Source organism: Cupressus sempervirens, chromosome 5, assembly GCF_028749045.1.
Source record: "Cupressus sempervirens isolate cs-2001-9-10 chromosome 5, ASM2874904v1, whole genome shotgun sequence".
NCBI classification, from domain to species: domain Eukaryota; kingdom Viridiplantae; phylum Streptophyta; class Pinopsida; order Cupressales; family Cupressaceae; genus Cupressus; species Cupressus sempervirens.
The window spans coordinates 251,213,398-251,222,349 of record NC_143122.1 but is presented as its reverse complement, the minus strand read 5'-3'; positions in this window follow the sequence as shown (position 1 = coordinate 251,222,349).

Sequence of the window (8,952 nt, the reverse complement as noted above, 5' to 3'; positions counted from 1 at the left end):
GACCAATCACTATGAGACCTTATAGACAAGGTCAGAAACCTCAGATCTTAAAATAAAACCTCAGTAGTGAAGTTTTCTCCAACTTTTCTCTACTCTTCTTATCCTCGCATATCAACTTTTTTCTCTTCTATTCCTCTCAATTGGCATGTAGAAGACATGTTGGATATAACATGGCTAAGATTTCTCATCATAATATTATATGTACAATAGGTTATTCAAGTTACAAGGTGACTAATTGATGATATCGCTAAGTATAACATGTCCTTAATGAGGTCCTATAAAAATTAATTAAGGTGTAATAGTCAACTTAGGGAATTTTTTTATGGATTTGCTATAAGGGAAAGACATTTTCTTTTTTTGTATATGAATTACTACATGAAGCACAAAGAAAGGAATAAAAGAAAAATAATTTGATTTTTGAGGGTAAGTAGAACAGATGAAGTTGGAGAAAACTTCATTGCAAAGGTTTTATTTTAAGATTTGACATTTGATATTTGGATTCGAGGTTTGTGACCTAGTCTACTAGGTATAATAGTGATTGGTCTAGCTGACAGGACAAAGGAAAGAGGTTAAAGCACATTATGAACAATTATTCTACAAGGACTAGTTGAGAGATCAATTAGACAGTGAAGTTCAATGGTCTTACCCTAGAGGCTATTTGGAAAGTGGGTCCTTCTACCTTGTACAACTCCTAATAGGGTTGGCACAACTCCTAGTAGGGTTGGAATCTTCTAGCAGGGATTCAAATTCTTCTAATAAGGACTCTTATGTATTGAATGTGTGTATAGACTCTTAACAGGGTCCATCCTCTAGCAAGGAATATATTTATCAGTATATCTTTGTGAGCATCATTCCCACTAGGGTTTTCCATTTGATCAAGGGTTTCCCTAGTTAACAAATCTGGTGTAGTTGTGTATGTACATCCTTTTATGGTTGTTTTTTACTTTGATTGAATGGTTAAGATTAATTAAGGTTGATAAATGTTTTAATTGGATAACTGATTCACCCCCCTCTCTTAGATATCTTGGTGGACTATTATTTCTAACAACCTATTAATATGTTGGATCAAGTTTATCCCTTTCATCCACCAAACCTTCTAAAATATTGACTAAGTTGAGATGAATGATCTTATCTAATGTGAGTTTGTAATGGTCAATTCTTTTAATGTCCTCCTAAGTGTGAATATTAATCCATATGTTTATGACACAGTGACGTGAGGAAAGAATCTTTTGTTGTTATATTTCATGCATCTATTATAAAATTGAAAATTTTGAATAAAATCAATGTCCATTGTTTATGCGTCAATTTATTTTGAAAGCATCATCCTAGTTCATTTTTATCATCACATGATCATCTTGAATATAAATGAGTAGTAATTCATCAAGTACATATTCAATTATACACAATCACGATCATATTGAAAATTTCTTTTTTGCATTTATATTTGTATGCACTCATAATTACATGTCATATTTACTCTCTATGCCAATTAATATCAGCCAATTTGTGAAGTTTGACTTCAATTTAAGAATGACATTCATGCCATGCTTTAAATTTTAAATCAATTTGGGTCAATTGGTCACATTACCAAACATCACTCACCCATATAGTCATTCTCAAGCTTTGTTCATAGTACTACCAATATCAGTAACTACGAATCTTGTATCTATGTATGTGCTTGATATATTCTTAAGTCTTTGACTATGACAATCATAACTAAACAGTGGAGACATAAAGTAGTGATATGATTGTTAGAATATTCTTATAATATATTTAAAGATAAAGAAATATAAATAATCTTATAGTAAAGGTAATTGATCATTTACAATAGAGATAATTGATCATTCGCAGCAAAGAAAAACACAAGTAATGATAGTCCTAATAGTTAACAAATAAGCTAGGATAAATACATTAAACAAACAACAAAGATAGTCATTGAAGGAAATTGATATATGATAAATTTATTAAATTTTCTTCATCTATGACCCAAGAGTACTCAAAAATTTCCTTAAATATCATTTCACCCTTGGTCATAATCTTCCACAATATTTGCACTCTATAGTTGGTATTGTATTTTGTTTGACGGTGTGACTACAATCGTATGGTTCTTGTTCTTATATAAGAGAACATTGTACTTTTTAGATATCTATTTTATCTTTATCCAAATTATTATAGTGGTACTTAATTTGAATGGTTCATATCTACATCAAGACAATTCATTCCATAGATATAATAAGCTACATTATAGAAACATTTTGTCAAAATTTGATTTAATTTGAACGAATATGTATAAATGAACAACTTTCCAACATGTATATTTAGAAAAGGGAAGGTTGGTAAAAATGAGGGCAGACATTGCATCTATCCTATTCAAGGAATGAACCATCCATTTATTAACAACCAAATTTTTTAGGTTAGGTCCTTTAGATAGAAAAGGTAGCAAGATAAAATTTGGTGAAATAAATTTTTATCAATATTAGAATGCATAGAAGGTGATAAAGGGTACTCCCCTTAACATCACAAACACATCACAAAAATTAAGAAAAAACAACAATTAGAAAAAGAACAAAATATGGGCTTTCTATTATTGCCTCAAATGTGGAATTATGAAGTTTTGAAATAAAATACGCAAACACACATGGGCAATTTCTTTACAATGTTCTTCAACATAGAGCCACAAATTACTACCCAGAACTACCTAATAATCAATATGGATCTTCCTTATATAGGCAATTTTTCACTACCTAGGAAGGTTCTAGATATTAACCCTAATACTTAAGGCTGAAAATTCTCCAATTAGAATTTATTACATAGGGTTGGCCCTAATTACATTTTTAGGTACCCCATCTTCCAGAGGCCATAACTTTCAAACCATACATCTAATTTTCAACTACAAGTACTTTTTCAAATTGTCGGCTCTTGAACTACAACACCTGACATGCACAATTGCTAGTTAGTTGATGAATGAGCTCATTTTGGAGCCTCTAAGGCCTCAAATTATGATCTCAAAAGTTTCATACCCAAAAATCTCAATAACATCTACAATACATATGTTAGGGAAATTCAACTCCACAAGTAGACATATATGATGTAGATGAACGTCCAACTATGAAATCAAAGCATTCCAAGATTGTATAACCCACTTACTAAAAATAGTAAGCTTCCATAAATGGTAACTTTATACTATAAAATCTAATGCAGGAGCATCCTTTGTTGGCTAGAAATTCTACATGATGGTGTGTTTTGACCTTGGAGTTGGAGGACACAGTTAGTGAAGAGGTGTGGGTTGATTGATCTGAGTTGTTCATGGTTGCTATATAAACAGAGTAGCTCGATTATTGAAGGAAATCAATCATCGAAGGAGAGACTTGGCATATGTTATGGCTTGGTTTACACTAGGAATCAATAGTAGTGTTTCCTAAGTTGGCTCAGTTAATGAAGGGGCAAGATTATGCTTGGTGGAGTTGCTGACGCTCGGTGGTGGTTTATGACTCTTAGTTTGGTCTTGGTTTCGGTGTTGCCCTAGTTGTCTATGAGATAACCTTTTGGCATTTAATTTTGGTTGTAAGTATTTAATGAGTGTTGTAGCTTACTTGTGGCTTATGTAGATATTTAATGTAAAGGGTTTATTTTAATTGTTAATGGACTAGGTCAACCTGTGGCTTAGCTAGGTATAAGTAGGGGTGTTTTATGGAGTCTTAATTCATTATCATCTAGCTTGGAGAAGAGAATGAGGTAGAGGAAAAAACTTTAAGAAGGGATAGTAGCTAAACCTTGGGAAACAAGGAGATTCATTGGTGGGCTTGTGAGCACAAGTTGAGATTTCCTTGGTGGTTTCTACTAGAGTATGAATCTGGACTAGCTAGAACTCAAGTTGGATCTTGAGAGATCTTGTAGAACTATTTTTCTAGGAAGACCTTATATCTGGGCATATTCCATGTAAATAGTTATATTTATGAATAAAGTATTGAGAATTGGTATTAGATATTTCTTTTTTGTTGTGTTTCTAGTACATGGTTATTTGCAGGGTTCTAGATTACCTCCAGTAGGGGTATCCTCAAATTCACACTATGTTAGGTGGTACCAAAGCTCAATTATTCTTGAGTATGTAGATCAAGTGCCTAAGTTGAGACAGTTTTCACCAAGACTTGGTTGAAGGTAGGAAGAGAAGGTTGGTCTAGTGGAGCTGATTGATCTATTGGATTTCTAGATTTATTGCTTTGGATTTGCGAAATTCTTGGAAGATGCCTCCAAGAAGATTGGACCCTAGGGTGATTTATGATCTTAGTGATGATGTAGAAGAAAGGTTCTTAGAAAAGATCAAGGCTAGTTTCAAATATGAGATGACATTGATGAAGAGTGACATAATTGTTGAAATTGTTAGTGATTTAGGTGGTGTACCTAGGCATTCAGGTATTGAAGATGGTTATGAGGAAGTTTTTGAAGACTTTGAAGTTGCTAGATTGAGTGGTGAGGACAAAACTGATTGTGTGGAGGGACATATGGGAAATAAGGTTCGTTAGTTTGCTAGATTTGGATCTCAATTGAAGTTGAAACATAGGATGGAGGTTTCTAATTTCTCAAGTACTTTGAATACTAAAGACCTGTTTGATTGGATTATAGAATTGGAAGACTACTTTGAGCTTGAGGATATTAAGGATCTACTAAGAGTAAGGTTGGAAAGAACTGCTGCTCTTTGGTGGAAAGAACTGTAAAGAGAAAGAGAGGAGGAAAGTGAAATGAAGATCACTAGATGGAGGTTAATGGTAACTAAGTTGAAGGCTAGGCTCATTCCTATTGATTATGAACTTGAGTTGTTCAAAAGCTTGTAGAATTTGAAGCAAAAAGATATGTATATAAAGGACATGCTGCTCTTTGGTGGAAAGAAATGTAAAGAGAAAGAGAGGAGGAAAGTGAAATGAAGATCATGCTGCTCAAGTTCATGGACATGCTGCTCTTTGGTGGAAAGAACTGTAAAGAGAAGATCATGCTGCTGATCATGTTGTTCATGAAGATCATGCTGCTCAAGTGAAAGGTTAATGATATAAAGGACATGCTGCTCTTTGGTGGAAAGAACTGTAAAGAGAAAGGGAGGAGGAAAGTGAAATGAAGATCACTAGATGGAGGTTAATGGTAACTAAGTTGAAGGCTAGGCTAATTCCTATTGATTATGAACTTGAGTTGTTCAAAAGCTTGTAGAATTTGAAGCAAAAAGATATGTATATAAAGGACATGCTGCTCTTTGGTGGAAAGAACTGTAAAGAGAAAGAGAGGTGGAAAGTGAAATGAAGATCATGCTGCTAAAGTTCATGGACATGCTGCTCTTTGGTGGAAAGAACTGTAAAGAGAAGATCATGCTGCTCAAGTTCATGAAGATCATGTTGCTGATCATGTTGTTCATGAAGATCATGCTGCTCAAGTGAAAGGTTAATGATATAAAGGACATGCTGCTCTTTGGTGGAAAGAACTGTAAAGAGAAAGAGAGGAGGAAAGTGAAAAGAAGATCACTAGATGGAGGTTAATGGTAACTAAGTTGAAGGCTAGGCTCATTCCTATTGATTATGAACTTGTGTTGTTCAAAAGCTTGTAGAATTTGAAGCAAAAAGATATGTATATGAAATATTATACCGAGGAGTTTCACAAATTTCCTATTCGATCTAGGCATAGAGAATTATCAAAGGAGAAGGTAGCTTAATGCATTAATGGTTTGAGATTCATTGTTCAAGCTGAAGTTGGTATGTTGAAGAATGGTTTGGTTGAGGATGCTTATCAATATGCCCTGAAGGTAGAAGATAACTTGAAGATGAAAAGTTAAGGTAATTCTAGAGGGAAGGAAAAGAAGAAAAGCTCAAAAAAAGCTAAACTTATTGTTGAAGATGAACCAAAACATGTTGATTAGAAGAGAAGGATGGGTAGAGGTAAGTTTAAGGGTACTTGGTAGAGAATTGGTGAAGTAGGACATAGATCTTATGAATGTTCAGAGAAGGCTAGTGATAGAAGAACTATTTTTGTGAATGAGGCTGAAAACCCTACCAGTGAACCTAAGAAACAAGATAATTTACTTGCTTGACGAGTAATGGTTGGTTAGAGGACATTGGAATCTTTTCAAATGAAATAATTTTTTTAGGACATGTTGATGGTAAATTCTACAATGTAACTATGGATGGTGGTAGTACTAATAAGCTTCTTGTTGAGGAGATGGCTTAGAAACTTCATTTGAGAAGAATGAGACATCCTTATTATTATAAGATTGGTTGGTTGCAAGGTGAGAATGCTTTGGAAGTAAGGGAGTAGTACCTTGTTGATTTCTAGATTAGGCAATATAAGGATCAAGTATTGTGTGATATTGTAGACATCAGCAGTTGTCAATTTTTTTTCATGGTAGACCTTGGAAGTACGATTGTAAGGTTGTGCATGATTGTGTCAAGAATGTGTTTTTTAATTGTGAAAGGTGGTAGGAATAATTCCCTAATTCCTTTGTAGAATAAAGAGCTCTATAGGATGAACTTGAGTGTTGGCAATTGAATTGAGTTGGTAGATTTTGAAAGGAACATTGAGGAAGGATGTGAAGAAGTAGAAGAAGATCAAGGGAAAGAGTATACCTATTGAGGACTTGGAGAATATCTATTTCAAGAATACATTTGGGATTTAGAAGATTTTCTTCTAGATATTGAGAACATCTTTTCAAACTTGGGGTGTCTCATTCAGGAGCATCCTTGGGTGGCTAGCAATCTTACATGATGGCGTAGTTTGACCTTGGAGTTGGAGGACTTGGTCAGTGAAGAGGTTTGGCTTAGTTGATACTAAGTCATTCATGGTTGTTGTGTTAACTGAGTAGCTTATTTATTGAAGGGACTTGATTTTCTAAGGAGGAACTTGACATATACTATGGCTTGATTTACACTAGGACATGACAATAGTGTTTATCGAGTTGGCTTCATCAATAAAGGGAATTGGTTATGGGGATACAATCATTTAACTATATTTTGTCTTTGATGTTACAGAAATGTCAAGTCTTTACTAAGAAATCGGTGCCGACCAAGCTCACTTGGGCATTGAAGGATGTTTCCTATATATACAAGCATTCTAGGAAAGACAACGTAGAAATAGTGTTAATCAATTTCACTCAGTTACCAAAGGAATTTGGCATGGAACCAATGTTAACCATGCTCACTTAGTTACCAAAATGAAGTCTAAAGAAAAGTCATTTCTAAGTTAGTGTTGACCAAGTTGGGTCTGCTAATGAAGGATTTTAATTTACCATTATATTTGATTTGACAGTTTTGTTGATTAGTTCTAGCTAACTCATGGGATGAATTTAAATTTTTTGAAAGTGTATTCATGTTGACTTGAAAAGATAAAACATATAAATATAAGTTCAAGTTGAGGAATGAATTGTGAAGAAGCATAGGATTGAAAAGATATTTCAAGGGAGTGAATTTGAAGGATATCTAAGTATTTGAGTTGACTAAGTTGCAAAGAACATTCCAATCAAAGAGGATCAAGTATTCAAGCTAGAACAGAGATCTAAAATAAGAAAATATAGTTGCTTCATCAATTAGGTCAAGTCATTGTTACTCTCTAATAATTTTAGTAGTGAATCAAATCTCCTAACAAAGTTAGCCTAATAATTATTTGCCAAATCCTCTAACATGGTAACATCACTAGATTGAAGTATCTAAAGACCTCTAACAAGGCCACTCCTAATGAGGTGAACTAAATCCTTTAATAGGGTCACACCTAATAGTATGTTTTGTACCCTTTAACAAGGTTAGATCCTAATAGGGCTCACTTTAGAAGAGTGAAAAATAATAACTAGTTCCAAGTGGTAGTTTTCTCAAATTGGGTTCCCATGTTAAATATTGGCATCTATTGTGTTCATGTTATTTTCTTTATGATTCCACAACTAAGTTAATTAAGTTTAAACACACTAAAAATCTAAAGAAGTGATTATTTCAATGTTTTCTGAGTGTCAATAATTATTAGTGTTAACCAAGTTTTCCTATGTTAACTGAGTTACAATAGCATTTCAGTTTTAGCAAAGTATTGGTTTTGAAATGTATTGACATCTAAAGTGATCTTGGATATATTTTGTGGTAATTGATTCACCCCTTTTGTATTATTTATCCCTCTTATATTTCTAATAGGCTATGCTTGGTGGAGTTGATGATGCTCGATGGTGGTTTCTTACACTTGGTTTGGTCTCAGTGTTTCTAGAGTTGTTTATGAGCTGACCTTTTGGCATTTAATTTGGGTTGTTGGCATTTAATGAGTATTGTAGCTGACTTGTGGTTGATGCATATATTTAGTGTAAAGGGTTTATTTTAATATTTAATGGACTAGGCTGACCTATGGCTTAGTTGGGTATAAGTAGGGATGTTTTGTGGAGTCTTAAGTCATTATCATCCATCTTGGAGAAGAGGGTGAGGTGGAGCAAAAAATATTAAGAAGGGCTAGTAGCTTAGGCTTGGGAAACAAGGAGATTGATTGGTGGGATTGCAAGCACAAGTTGAGATTTTCTTGGAGGTTTCTATGAGAGTGTGAATCTAGACTAGCTAGGCCTCAAGTTAGAGCTTGAGGGATCTTGTAGAACTATTTTTTAAATTTCTATTATATTTGGCCCAAACCTAGAAGGCCTTATTGACGGGAATATTGCATGTAAATATTTATATTTATAAATAAAGTACTGAGAATTGGTATTAGATCTTTCTTTGTTGTTGTGTTTCCATTGCATGCTTATTTGCAGGGATTTAGATCACCTCTAGTTGGGGTACCCTCAAATTCTTGCTATGCCAAAATATCTTATTTAAAATGAAAAAAAAAAAAAAAATTTGGGTGATGCAAAATTTCCATTACACCTAGGATTCTCTTGTATTAGAAGGGCATAGCCATTTGATGATGATAGGTTGATTAAGCTTTCTAACATGACACATTTGAATTTTTTGATTTGAA